Source organism: Physella acuta, unplaced genomic scaffold (assembly GCF_028476545.2).
Source record: "Physella acuta isolate Inbredline_101_S28 unplaced genomic scaffold, ASM2847654v3 ptg000670l, whole genome shotgun sequence".
NCBI lineage: Eukaryota > Metazoa > Mollusca > Gastropoda > Physidae > Physella > Physella acuta.
In genome coordinates, this window is record NW_026732189.1 from 91,425 (window position 1) to 104,671 (window position 13,247).

Below are 13,247 nucleotides of genomic sequence, written 5' to 3' on the forward strand. Positions count from 1 at the left end.
ATTACATAAAAGCTTGTTATTAAAACGTTTTTTATGAATTTTTTTTCAGTACTTTACATGTTTTATCTACAATAGAGTTACATGACTAAAAACCATTGCGCGCCTACTGAATATCACGTTCAGTAGGCGCGCAATGGTTTTTGAACGCAGCCATTACGTGGTCGTGATGGCGCAGCTATTGATGACGCGTGTGGTGTGGTTGGCTAGACATGCCTACTAATTCGGTCCAAATTTTAATTAATTCATAAAAAATCAATTAGGCATCCAATTAAGTCAAATTTAGTTTCAGATTGCATTGTCTTCATGTCTTGACCCACGTGCCAACTGTGAATCGTATCGGTCAAGTAGAACTGTCCGAATTTTCACTCCTGCGTTTCCGTCAAGACAGACAGACCGACGAGGAAGTGAGTTAAATAAAAGCTTGTAAAAACTATTACTATTGTTCAGTGTATAAATAAAAGCTTGTGATAATTAACATGGTATTACATTTTATTTTTATTTTTAGCCGGCCTGTTTAAGAAACTCCCTTGACAAAGACGTATCACAATAGCACATAGGAATACGTGTGTAAAAGCGTGACTACATTAGTACATTGTATAGAAATCATTAATTTTGACTTTATTAATTAAGCATTTAATTATCTCAAAGTTTATTTACCTTTGTATTGACATTGGATTTGACCAACTTATTTGATGATATCGGTTTGGAAAGACCTGATTAGATTCTGTTACATGTTTACACACATGGTTTAAGAAGCCACGACAGAGGAATAAAGTTGAACTAAAACTTTTAATTAATACAGAAAAAAACGAATAAACAAGCGTGCCTTTTTTAATTTTCTAAAAAGAATTCAATAAATTAATTTTCGTTAATTGTAATAATTTAGCACTTTTGATTTAACAATAAAGAAAAGTCTGGTTTTACTTGAGTATGAAGTTGGGAATTTATATTAATGGTATCCACTTTTTGCGGTACTTGAATACCGGTGTATTTGTATACCTGCATATAATAAACACTTGTTTGCGGCCAAAATAGTATCATTTATACTTATGTCCACTCTTATATATATATATATATATATATATATATATATATATATATATATATATATATATATATATATATATATATATATATATATATATCGATCCACGATTTTCTTTACCATTGTATAACTAGTGGTGCATTATCACCATTTAATGTGCACTAATCACAAATAAAATACTATTAATGTTCAGGGCCGGCGCTACCTATGAGGCGAACTAGGCGGTCGCCTAGGGCGCCATCCCTAGGGGGGGGGGGACGCAAAAGCTTTAATTGCTATTAGCAAAAAGTACCTAATATTTAATAACTTTTATAAAGGAGTAGCGATCTATTTCGAAACCAGGGACAAACTATAAATTTTGCACCCCCACCCCAAAAGTAGGTCTATATAGGCCTATATTTATTCTCGATGGTAAAAATGCACCCCCCCCCCCTAATTTGGAAAGGTCGGGGCGCTTTTTACCAGTCACATTGCCTTTTTAATTTGGTGTCACATAATTGATGTAGAAAACGATTAAATAAGTTCGTAATTTAAATTTCAAACGGTTATCTAGTTTGAATAGCACTTGTAAGCCTCGTTTTCTCTGACTTTGAATTAGAAATCTGTCCTGGTGTAAAGAGTTTTGTAATGACGGGGTGTTCAAAGTATTGTAATTGTTTGGTAAGTTTTAATGAATCGTTTAGATTCGGGAATAACGGCGGAAGGCTGTTGCTGATATGGTTTTGTAGGTATAAAGTATCGAACTGTTAAAGTGTCACAATTTTTATTCGGATGTTTTGTAGTTGAAATCTGATTGGTAATAGAGAAATGAGAATGTAGGTGATGAAGTATCGTAGTTCTGGAGTTCGGGAGTATTGATTCTTGTTGTTTTAAGGTATCGAATTATATTGACTGTTAAAGTGTAGTAGTAGGTCCAGTGAAATTGTTGTTGATTTGGAGTATCGTTTGTAGAGCTTGGTAAAGTTAAGCGAGTTGGTGTCATAGTTCTGGAGCATCGAGTCTAGTTATGTTTAGGTATCGAAGTTTGATGTGTGTTGTGAATGTAGTAGAGTATATCGAATAGTCGAGTTTATCGTGTTAGATGATTTTAATTCAGTACGGAACACACTACAAAGAAAGGTAGGCGTTCTCTAGCTGAAACATCTTTAGTTTTTTATGAATCTATATTACCACTCTTACAGTATTAATATATAATATTAAATAGGATGGAATTTATAACTAATCGTAAACTTTGTTTTTTTTCAATTTATATATTTTTTTAATATTTTAATCAATATTTCTAAAACAGTTACCCGTTTTTTGCTTTTTACTCTCTGGTATATAAGAAATATAGTGAAAGTATTGTAATCGTGCAAAACAAAATCGAGATTTTTCCAAATCTCGACGTCTTACACCTCCCTCAGTCGGAAAAACATAGTTTTGCAATCTTGTCCGTATGTCTGTGTGTGTTTGTGTGTGTCTGTGAACATGATAACTTAAGTACCGTTACAGTTAGGTTGACGAAATTTCATGTATAAGTATTATATCAAATTTTTAGATCAGTAAAAACTTTTTAGCGATTTCCGATAACCGGAAGGGGAACTTTTTCTGATTTCAATTTTTGAAAAGCCTATAACTTGAGTACTATTTCAGATAGATAAATGAAATTTCACATGTAAGTAAAAGATCTATTTTCTCTGCCATCTGTCAAATTTTGAGTAATTTCCGTTGACCGGAAGTAGTAATTTATGCTATTTCCGATTTCTCAAAAAGCGCATGTGAATTTATAAAGTACTAATAATATTCCGCACTATTATACACATTTTGTTTGATGTTCACTTTGTGTGCAATTCTTTTTCTACGAGGCTCTTTTGATATCAAGATGCGGCTCTCCAGCTCCTTGCACAAATACTGATAATCTTAATAAAAAAATAAAATATTTGAAATAAAAAATGTTAGTAGCTCTTTAAAACCAGGGAAATTTTGAAAATTATAACTTTTGGCTCTTCCGCTTCAAAAGGTTGCCGACCCCTGCCGTAGTCTTATATAAGAATATTCGGGAAAGTTTGGGGGAGATCACTGCCGATTTATTTTGAAACGCGTCCCCTTTATATCGGGGATCCGAAATTTTATTACAATTACAAAGTCTATAGTCGATATAAATTTCTCATCAAATTTGAATCAAAGTATGTTAGAATAAAACTACCGTTTTTTAAATTTCAAATAAAACCTACAGTTATGTAATTAATAGGTAAACTACATTGTATTTACAGGTTGCATAGCTAAAGTAAAATGGTTGTTTGTTATAATTATTACGTAATCAAATTAACAGCGTCTTTCAAGTGCGTCTTAGTTACACTTGGTTAATTTAGATATGCTTGAGAAAGTTGTTTCCCTTGAATAAATTGTTATTTGGATTTTTACATGGGATTTAATTCGTTGCTTAACTTTCTGCACATTAGGTTGACTGCTTACATATAAATACCACTTTTAGTTATTATTTGCTATTGTAAAAAATATATAGAGCTTAAGTTCTAAAGAAAATTATTTGGTAGTTTTTTTTAGCATTATCAAGGTGAAAAACAAATACATCAGTAGCCGTTGAAGATTGCAATACTTAATGTTAGAAGACATACAGTCTTAAACATCGAATTAATTGTCTTTTCACATTTTTCACCCTCACCTAAAGGATTCATATATAACAATTTTAGGCTGGAATCTATAACATTTATAACTTTTTAGTTTACAAAAACAAATAGTTACATAATCACACAATATAGACATTTTACAATTATAACTAAAGACAGTCAAGATTAAAAAAAGGTAAGTTCCGTTTTGGAACTCACCTTGGGAGGACTGCAGAGAGCCCAACACTACAAGACCTTTTTTTAGTGTTTTATTTTTTCCAGACTTTTTTCTCCCGCTACGGGGGGGGGGGGGGGGGGGAAGAAGCACTTAAAATGTTCTAAGGGGGGGGGGGGGGCTATGTCGTAAAGTACAAAGTAGACTCGTGGACTCAGCATCAATTGCATTAAATGTAATTACGCTTTCAAACTGGAATTGAAGGAATTAGTACAAACTTTTGAGACGAAGGAGGCAAGTAAAATCTGATTTTGATGTGTACTTATAACGTGTATGTAATTGATAATAAATTGATATATCACTTTTAATTAATTCTTTTCTTATACATATATTTTAGTAATTAATTTGTGTGAAAGTGGGCGTTTTAATAAGTTTTGCCAAGGGCGCTAAATAACCTGGTGCTGGCACTATTAATGTTATTAATATAAAGGTATATATGTATATATATTTCATATATATTTCATATATATATATATATATATATATATATATATATATATATATATATATATATATATATATATATAGGAATATCATAAATTATCCGTGGATTTGAAATTCTGTCAATCATGTTGTTCAATCGACGAAACAGATGTAACAAAAACTATACGTAAATTATTTTTTTTGTCCAGACAGAAATGAAAACCTGGTTGCAAGATGAGACTGAAGCACGGTCGTGGAAATGGGAAAATATGTCGGCTCCTCCGCCTGTTTGTTGTTTTTACGCCCAAAATGGTAATTACCATAGGCCATTAGCTGGGCTGTAGCAGAGAATGCCCAGAACAACATGGCACCGTACCCGCCTGTCAAAAAGTCGTCGGGCCGCGGGTCACGGAGCCCATGACAGCTAAATAGAGCCGCCCTGAAACAATGGACTGCTTGTCTTGCCGGTGTAGAAGAAGCCAGCGGGAACGGTGCATTGTGACAAAAAGCGTTTTATTAACGGCTTTTCTGGGCCGGTGGAGTTGGACAAGAACCAGTGGGTCGTCCCCCCGTTGGGGCGGGCGGGATGTAACCTGAAACAAAGTAAATAACGTTTGAATGACGGCTCCGAGTGACTCCCCTCGTACGTCCGCCCCTCTTCTCGCCCATTAGCCTTGGTCACGGTCGGGCGAGTCCATTCTTACCCCCGCGTGGGGGGATTGATAGGATATGATGTGGTCAAAATGGAAAAAACAAATGACAGACGACTTACACTTCCTGTGAGAAAACAATTATAGATATTATCATTCTAAAACTACAAACATTACAGCCAATCACCATATATTATAACATACACACACGATCCTCAACCCCTGCCCCCCCCCCTCCTCCAAATTATTTTATAATACTCAAAATTCGTCACACATGAATTAATCTTAGAACTCCTGCGCGTGTCGATTAACGAAACTATAGTACACAATTGTGAATAATTAAGGGCTAATTACTTTCACGTTTTATCAAAATGGCACAAAGCTTGTAAAGAATCAACACAAAAAAATGAACAAATAATAACACCTGAATCTAGAGGGCGCCCGTATTCAACATTGTCATGTTAGGCACCAGGAATCCCTAAACAAAAGGCTACAATAGCTTCTAATTATAATAGGCGCCCGCATCCTTCATGAACGACTCGCACACCCCTATGCTATAGCGGTTGGTCTTGCGTGCGACCTAACTCCAGTAAGAGATATATTTCGTACCCACCACAAAGTAAACGTTACTAAAAAAATAAATTAACGTCATTGTGGATATATTTAAGTGAACGTTGATAATAATCTGATATTATCTTTAGCCTAGAATAATTATAAGATTATCACAAATACAAGTATCTGTGTTTTACCAACATTGTAACGCTGTCATTTGTAGATGGTGTGAAATTCAACTAGGCTCTAATGCTGGGGGGGGGGGGGGAGTCGGAGTAAACCTACACCCTGACGTACGCCTACAGGCCACCCTGCTGACCTGCCTACAGGCCACCCTGCTAACCTGCCAACCTGCCACCCTACTAACCTGCCACCCTGAAAAAAAATGACAGCACAAACTAATCTCCGTGAATTTTTGTAAGCATGAAATACGAAATCTTCAGCCCTGAATGGAAGCGTTGAAGCGTCGGACAAGCTGATGGTATCTCGGCGGGATGGGGAAAATCTCAGGCGGTCGTCGCGATGGTGGAAGTCTCAGGCGGTCGTCGCGATGGTGGAAGTCTCAGGCGGTCGTTGTGGTGGTGGAAGTCTCAGGCGGTCGATGGTGGAAGTCTCAGGCGGTCGATGGTGGAAGTCTCAGGCGGTCGTTGTGGTGGTGGAAGTCTCAGGCGGTCGTTGTGGTGGTGGAAGTCTCAGGCGGTCGTTGTGGGGGTGGAAGTCTCAGGCGGTCGTTGTGGTGGTGGAAGTCTCAGGCGGTCGTTGTGGGGGTGGAAGTCTCAGGCGGTCGTTGTGGTGGTGGAAGTCTCAGGCGGTCGTTGTGGTGGTGGAAGTCTCAGGCGGTCGTTGTGGGGGTGGAAGTCTCAGGCGGTCGATGGTGGAAGTCTCAGGCGGTCGATGGTGGAAGTCTCAGGCGGTCGTTGTGGTGGTGGAAGTCTCAGGCGGTCGATGGTGGAAGTCTCAGGCGGTCGTTGTGGTGGTGGAAGTCTCAGGCGGTCGTTGTGGGGGTGGAAGTCTCAGGCGGTCGTTGTGGTGGTGGAAGTCTCAGGCGGTCGATGGTGGAAGTCTCAGGCGGTCGATGGTGGAAGTCTCAGGCGGTCGTTGTGGTGGTGGAAGTCTCAGGCGGTCGATGGTGGAAGTCTCAGGCGGTCGTTGTGGTGGTGGAAGTCTCAGGCGGTCGATGGTGGAAGTCTCAGGCGGTCGTTGTGGTGGTGGAAGTCTCAGGCGGTCGTTGTGGTGGTGGAAGTCTCAGGCGGTCGTTGGTGGAAGTCTCAGGCGGTCGTTGTGGTGGTGGAAGTCTCAGGCGGTCGTTGTGGGGGTGGAAGTCTCAGGCGGTCGTTGTGGTGGTGGAAGTCTCAGGCGGTCGATGGTGGAAGTCTCAGGCGGTCGATGGTGGAAGTCTCAGGCGGTCGTTGTGGTGGTGGAAGTCTCAGACGGTCGTTGTGGTGGAAGTCTCAGGCGGTCGTTGTGGAAGTCTCAGGCGGTCGTTGTGGTGGTGGAAGTCTCAGGCGGTCGTTGTGGGGGTGGAAGTCTCAGGCGGTCGATGGTGGAAGTCTCAGGCGGTCGTTGTGGTGGAAGTCTCTGGCGGTCGTTGTGGAAGTCTCAGGCGGTCGTTGTGGTGGTGGAAGTCTCAGGCGGTCGTTGTGGGGGTGGAAGTCTCAGGCGGTCGATGGTGGAAGTCTCAGGCGGTCGATGGTGGAAGTCTCAGGCGGTCGATGGTGGAAGTCTCAGGCGGTCGTTGTGGTGGTGGAAGTCTCAGGCGGTCGATGGTGGTGGTGGAAGTCTCAGGCGGTCGTTGTGGTGGTGGAAGTCTCAGGCGGTCGATGGTGGAAGTCTCAGGCGGTCGTTGTGGTGGTGGAAGTCTCAGGCGGTCGATGGTGGAAGTCTCAGGCGGTCGTCGCGATGGTGGAAGTCTCAGACGGTCGTTGTGAAAGTCTCAGGCGGTCGTTGTGGTGGTGGAAGTCTCAGGCGGTCGTTGTGGTGGTGGAAGTCTCAGGCGTTCTGAAACCATCACAGGATGGTGGCAACTGACAAACATAGCAAGTCGATGGCTACTGCCGCTTTTAGCAAGAGAGGCTATTTACATATCTTGCAAGACAGTGTCTATTGCCACATCTAGCAAGATAGTGGCTATTGACACATCTAATGAGATGGTGGCAAATGACACATCTAGCAAGACAGGCTATTGACACATCTAACAAGACAGTGGCTATTTACACATATAACAACACGGTGGCTATTGACACATCTAGCAAGATGGTGGTGACCGGTAAATCTAATACGACAGTGCCGACCAAGCCTTCTTACTTCGTAGTGGCAACTGACACTCCTAACCTAAAAGAGTGACACCATTTAGCGAGCACTACGTCATAGCTCGCGACATGCCAACACCAAACGTCAGACTGCACGAGGTATTCACGACTTACCCGACTCTCTTCGCGATCTTAAAGTCGATTTTTATCCCGCAACTTCTTGCTTCCCGCTGTAAGCTCTACAAAATCCGCCGTAATGAACTGATTTTGTTTACCTAGCCCCCCTTTTATTTCTCCACACTCTATGGCATTTTAAAAAATATTTAGATTTCAGAAACAAAAAAGTATTGTCGCTTTAGGTAGAGTGGGGGGCTGTCTAAAATCTATTGCCTGTACGCGGAGATGTCTAAAATGTATTGCCTGTACGCTAGTGGAGCCTAGCACTGGATACACAAGCAGCGGGGCAACACAGCCCACTCGTTTCACAACTTCATCACCACTTGACAAGGCGGTGCTTTATCTTCAAGCCTTTCCTCGCGGTAAATAAAACTTTTTTAAAAAGATCGTTTCTACTGCAATGAACGAAACATCTGCAATGTTTCTGCCTCGGCTTTTGGAAGTAAAAAAAAAAAAAGTAGAACTCTCCTTATCGTAGCCGTGGACAAAATATCGTCCCTCTTGATTACCATGCATCATGGGACTCGCGTGAACGCAAACCAGGTACCCAGGTCCTGGCACTTTCGTGTTAACACCTTTATGAAAATATTGTGTCACGGGGTATTATCGAGCCCGATTATCCACCCACGCCTGGCTTAACGAATGTTGATGTATTGCCTAGTGTTGGATTAGAAAAGGTATTATCCCCCGGCCCCCTTGGCTAGGACGGAGATGCACTTGTGGTGGGCGGGGGACAATGGGGAGGAGTTTTCCCCGAGGGGTGAGGCGTTTTATTTCCTCTGGCTTATAATTTGGCTTCCCAACGCCGGGTGAAGAACTTGGCCGAGGTGTGGACGTCTACACAGACTGGGCTCGATGTGTGTTGCGGGCGGGGGCAAAGGGGTACCATATACAATTCAATGCCGGTGATATATTCTCAAGTATAACTTTATACAGTGACAGGTACCATATACATGAAGTCAATACAGGTGATATATTCTCAAGTATAACTTTATACAGTGACAGGTAGTATAACTTTATACAGTGACAGGTACCATATACATGAATTCAATACAGGTGATATATTCTCAAGCATAACTTTATACATTGATAGGTAGTATAACTTTATACAGTGACAGGTAGTATATACAAGTCAATACATGTGATATATTCTCAGGTATAACTTTATACAGTGACAGGTACCGTATACAATACCGGTGATATTCTCAGGAAATAGTTTTGTAAGCCAAATCCTATTGTGCTCTTGACTACGGTTGTGTTAGTTATCGTCCACATAGAGTTCTATAAGGTGAAGACAATGATATCCAAAATTAAGTGCTTTTCTCTATGGAAATTACACATTACGATTATATTATAATACGTCAATGCCAGTTTTTAAAATAGAAAACAGCTTTATTGATTATTTTACTTTCACGGTATAATAAACAGTTTTGTAAGTCTTGGTCGATATATTGAACAGTTTGTAAAGTAATTTTCATGATACCCTAAATCATACTTTTCCAAAAAGACCATATTTAATTCCACTGTATTACTGTGTAAAATAGCGCCAAAGAAAAGGATGCCGTGAAAAGGGGTACCAGATGAATGGTAAGACATCAGCAATGTATCAAAGGTATTGTACAGACTCAACGTTCCCTCTAAGGAGAAAAAGCCCAACGTGTATTTTGTGTGCGCGATGTTGTAAAAGTCTTGTTACAAGGATATATGTATTTTACAACATGACTGCACGCCGCTTAGAAGGAACATAGGGTACAGTATAGACCTAGAGCCAGCTCACAATAAATGTCACGCTCAGTGAAACATCTTTAACGAACATCAAACCCCATTACAATGATGTTCTACCAACTCAGTCATTGACCTATATCCACTAATACAAACAAGATCGATATAACGTTATTAACAACAGACAATCATCAAATAAAATGATGCGTGTATTAACTTCAACAGTTTTAAAAAATCAATTCAATTAAACGTTATAAGCTTGTATTTACATGAAGTCTATGCCTCGGCATTTTATTCTAATACCACCTAATATTCTATTACCCTTCATCATTCTATTTTCCGGTATCCGGTTTCCGTGATCGCTAAAGACATTCTCTCACGGCCATATTATTTTTTTTTTTTACCAAAATAAAAAAAAAATAAAAAAACTCAATTCCCCAAATCTCTCCTGGTGAAAACGTTGGCGTTGGGTGAAATAGCAGGTATTATAAACAGATCACTTGATGAAATTGTCGCCGCGAGCGTAGAGTTTGACGGTGGCAATCCACCAAGCCACGGTGGAACAGTGGATCCGGTGTCTTTCAGAGATCCTTCAGTGTTCTTTAAGAGGGAAAGTAATTGACACAAGATTTTCACTTAACACGTAGGGATAAAGGGGGGAGAGGACTGGATTTATCACCCCTCCCCTGAACGTTTAACTTCTATTGAGGTTAGGTTGGGTGGCTGCGACTAGAAATATGCTGTTTTCATCAGCGTGTAGGGCAACTAACTTTAGAGTGTAGGGCAACTAACCTTTGAGTTTAGGGCAACTAACCTTAGAGTGTAGGGCAACTAATTTTAGAGTGTAGGACAACTAAAAATAGAGTTTAGGGCAACTAACTTTAGAGTGTAGGGCAACTAACCTTTGAGTTTAGGGCAACTAACTTTAGAGTGAAGGGCAACTAACTTTAGAGTGTAGGGCAACTAACTTTAGAGTGTAGGGCAACTAACCTTTGAGTTTAGGGCAACTAACTTTAGTCTAGGGCACTCTAGGGCAACTAACTTTAGAGTGTAGGGCAACTAAAAATAGAGTGTAGGGCAACTAACCTTAGAGTGTAGGGCAACTAACTTTAGAGTGTAGGGCAACTAACTTTAGAGTGTAGGGCAACTAACTTTAGAGTGTAGGGCAACTAAAAATAGAGTGTAGGGCAACTAACCTTAGAGTGTAGGGCAACTAACTTTAGAGTGTAGGGCAACTAACTTTAGAGTGTAGGGCAACTAACCTTAGAGTGTAGGGCAACTAACTTTAGAGTGTAGGGCAACTAACTTTAGAGTGTAGGGCAACTAACTTTAGAGTGTAGGGCAACTAACTTTAGAGTGTAGGGCAACTAAAAATAGAGTGTAGGGCAACTAACCTTAGAGTGTAGGGCAACTAACTTTAGAGTGTAGGGCAACTAACTTTAGAGTGTAGGACAACTAAAAATAGAGTGTAGGGCAACTAACCTTAGAGTGTAGGGCAACTAACTTTAGAGTGTAGGGCAACTAACTTTAGAGTGTAGGGCAACTAACCTTAGAGTGTAGGGCAACTAACCTTAGAGTGTAGGGCAACTAACTTTAGATTGTAGGGCAACTAACTTTAGAGTGTAGGACAACTAAAAATAGAGTGTAGGGCAACTAACCTTAGAGTGTAGGGCAACTAACTTTAGAGTGTATGGCAACTAACTTTAGAGTGTAGAGCAACTAACTTTAGAGTGTAGAGCAACTAACTTTAGAGTGTAGGGCAACTAACCTTAGAGTGTAGGGCAACTAACTTTAGAGTATAGGGCAACTAACTTTAGAGTGTAGGGCAACTAACTTTAGAGTGTAGGGCAACTAACTTTAGAGTGTAGGGCAACTAACCTTAGAGTGTAGGGAAACTAACTTTAGAGTGTAGGGCAACTAACTTTAGAGTGTAGGGCAACTAAACAGAGTGTAGGGCAACTAACTTTAGAGTGTAGGGCAACTAAACTTAGAGTTTTGGGCAACTAACTTTAGAGTGTAGGACAACTAACTTTAGAGTGTAGGGCAACTAACTTTAGAGTGTAGGGCAACTAACTTTAGAGTGTAGGGCAACTAAATTTAGAGTGTAGGGCAACTAGCTTTAGAATGTAGGGCAACTAACTTTAGAGTGTAGGGCAACTAAACTTAGAGTGTAGGGCAACTAACTTAAGAGTGTAGGGCAACTAAACTTAGAGTTTTGGGCAACTAACTTTAGAGTGTAGGGCAACTAACTTTAGAGTGTATGGCAAATAACTTTAGAGTGTAGGGCAACTAACTTTAGAGTGTAAGACAACTAACCTTAGAGTGTAGGGCAACTAACTTAAGAGTGTAGGGCAACTAAACTTAGAGTTTTGGGCAACTAACTTTAGAGTGTAGGGCAACTAACTTTAGAGTGTAGGGCAAATAACTTTAGAGTGTAGGGCAACTAACTTTAGAGTGTAGGACAACTAACCTTAGAGTGTAGGGCAACTAACTTTAGAGTGTAGGGCAACTAAAAATAGAGTGTAGGGCAACTAACTTTATAGTGTAGGGCAACTAACTTTAGAGTGTAGGGCAACTAAAAATAGAGTGTAGGGCAACTAACTTAAGAGTGTAGGGCAACTAAACTTAGAGTTTTGGGCAACTAACTTTAGAGTTTAGGGCAACTAACTTTAGAGTGTAGGACAACTAACCTTAGAGTGTAGGGCAACTAAACTTAGGGTGTAGGGCAACTAACTTTAGAGTGTATGGCAACTAGCTTTAGAGTGTAGGGCAACTAACTTTAGAGTGTAGGACAACTAACCTTAGAGTGTAGGGCAACTAACTTTAGAGTGTAGGGCAACTAGCTTTAGAGTGTAGGGCAACTAACTTTAGAGTATAGGGAAACTAACCTTAGAGTGTAGGGCAACTAGCTTTAGAGTGTAGGGCAACTAGCTTTAGAGTGTAGGACAACTAACCTTAGAGTGTAGGGCAACTAAAAATAGAGTGTAGGGCAACTAACTTAAGAGTGTAGGGCAACTAAACTTAGAGTTTTGGGCAACTAACTTTAGAGTGTAGGGCAACTAACTTTAGAGTGTAGGACAACTAACCTTAGAGTGTAGGGCAACTAAAAATAGAGTGTAGGGCAACTAACTTTAGAGTGTAGGGCAACTAACTTTAGAGTGTAGGGCAACTAACTTTAGAGTGTAGGGCAACTAAAAATAGAGTGTAGGGCAACTAACTTTAGAGTGTAGGGCAACTAACCTTAGAGTGTAGGGCAACTAAACTTAGAGTGTAGGGCAACTAACAATGTGTAGGGCAACTACACTTAGAGTGTAGGGCACCTAACTTTAGATTGTTGGGCAACTAACCTTAGAGTGTAAGGCAACTAACAATGTATAGGGTAACTAAAAATAGAGTGTAGGGCAACTAACTTTAGAGTGTAGGGCAACTAATTTTAGAGTGTAGGGCAACTAACTTTAGAGTGTAGGGCAACTAAACTTAGAGTGTAGGGTAACTAACTTTAGAGTGTAGGGCAACTAACTTTAGAGTGTAGGGCAACTAACTTTAGAGTGTAGGACAACTAACCTTAGAGTGTAGGGCAACTAAACT